This window comes from Mandrillus leucophaeus, unplaced genomic scaffold, assembly GCF_000951045.1.
Source record: "Mandrillus leucophaeus isolate KB7577 unplaced genomic scaffold, Mleu.le_1.0 Scaffold1101, whole genome shotgun sequence".
Lineage (NCBI taxonomy): Eukaryota > Metazoa > Chordata > Mammalia > Primates > Cercopithecidae > Mandrillus > Mandrillus leucophaeus.
The window spans coordinates 391,693-393,622 of NW_012099222.1; the positions used below are offsets into that span (position 1 = coordinate 391,693).

A 1,930-nucleotide genomic window follows, 5' to 3' on the forward strand; every position below is an offset into this window, starting at 1 on the left:
AGAGAGAGAGAGAGAGAGAGAGAGAGACTCATTGTGTTGTCTAGGCTGACCTCAAACTCCTGTGCTCAAGCAGTTCTCTAGGAGGTTGGGATTTCAGGTATGCACCACTGTGTCTGGATAAAATCTTACATGTATATATATTTTTGAAGTTTATATCAGGCAAATTTGTTTACTCAAAATGTCTTTAATGTTTGAAAACACCCAACCTCCTACAACAACCGAAAACTCTGCTGAGTTAGAATCTCGCACCGTGGTGGCTTGAGAACGTGCACAGTTGTGAATGGAGTAAGGAGCCAAGGCTGTGTGGGGGCCACTATGCATTAGGGCCACCCAGAGAGGAAAGACGAGGGGTGGGAGGCTGAGAGCCCGGGAGGAAGCAGTGGCTGGTGGGAGACACGGAACCAAAACCACCAACAGAGTGAACCCAGAGCAGTCTGGGCGAGAACCCGGGGTACAAGCTGCCCCCAGGTCGCCTCCCTGTGGGGGTCTCGTCCCTCCTGAGGCCGCATCTCGCAAAAATGCACAGGTGAATGGGGCGGGCTGGGGCATGGGAAGCCTCACCCCAGGACGGGAGCACTTGAGTGGAGGCCACCTGCCTTGGGGAGTCCAGAGCAGTAGCAGCTGGGAGAGAGAGTAGCAGCAGTCCAGACTCCAGCAGGGCAGGGCGTCCGCTCTGCAGGCGACGGGGGTCACTGTCCGTGTGTCTGCCTCTAGGAGCTGTCAGGGAGGTGGTTACTGCACCAACCGGTAGGTGAGGTACCTGCCCACCATCTAGCTGGGCTGGACAATCTTCATCACCTGCCCATCCTTTATCCCAAAATAGCGCTCGGCGGGATCCTGGGCAGCTGGTTCTCTCGGAGCTTATATCCGGCCAACAGCTCCCTCACCTACTCCTTGGTCATGATGACGTACTCAGGGACTACTAGCTCGTGTTCTGTGATGTTGATGAGCAACTTCTGCTGCACAAACTGCTCTAGGATGTACTTGGGAGCCATGTCGACCAGGGACTGCTTGGCAGAGGGCCTCATGCCCTGCTGCGCCACGATGAGGGCCCGCGTGAGGCTCTCCTGCTGCAGGCGCCGGCAGGACGCGTTGACGGTCTTGATGCCCACCTTGGGCTCCTCTGGAAAGAACACAAACATCTGGTGGGTGGGGTCGTCTTTGTGGGCCACCAGCGCAGTGAGGTCTGTGCACCGCGGCTGCCCCTCACTTGGCTTGTCCCAAACTGGGCTTTGAACTCCTTCAGTGTAAGGTCACGCTCGTCCTAGGTCACTAGGAAGCCACGGTCGTGGCACGGCTGCATGATGGTCTTGCGGATTTTCCAGAGGAGGTACGTCTCCTCCTCGTTGTCCATGGCCGCCCTAAAATCTTACATATTTTTTTACTGGACGCCTTTCTAGGGATTTGATATTTTTTAATGGTATTTTTAAAAAGCTTTATTTTCCGGTTGTTTGCTGGTGGCAAATAGGACAACAATTAGACGTTTTATATGCTCCAAGAGGTCTAATTTCACTTTTTAATTCTAGCGTTTGTTTGGGTAGATTCAATAGGTTTTTTATAATCATGCTGTCTATAAATAACAATAGTTTTGCTTCTTCCTTTCCAATACGCATTTTATCTTAGGTTCTTGCTTTATTACATTGGCTAGGACTTCCCTTTCTTCTATGTTTTATAACTTCGATTTTTCTATTTTATTTTATGTTTCGGAGTTAATAAAATTCATGACTGGTATGTCTTACATTATCTCAAGTTAGATTATATTTTTTCTTTTCTTTTTCTTTTTGAGACTGAGTCTTGCTCTGTCACCTAGGCTATAGTGCAGTGCACCATCTTGACTCACCGCAACCTCCGCCTCCTGGGTTCAAGCATCTCCCCCTCCTTAGCCTCCTAAGTAGCTGGGATTATAGGCATGTGCCACCATACCTGGCCA

The 1,930-nt window shown here is 50.5% G+C and overlaps 1 pseudogene; it reads right to left on the bottom strand.

Moving 5' to 3' along the window:
• Positions 1-732: 732 nt before the first annotated feature.
• On the bottom strand, positions 733-1,354 carry LOC105548253 (annotated as a pseudogene).
• Between the last annotated feature and the right edge of the window lie 576 nt (positions 1,355-1,930).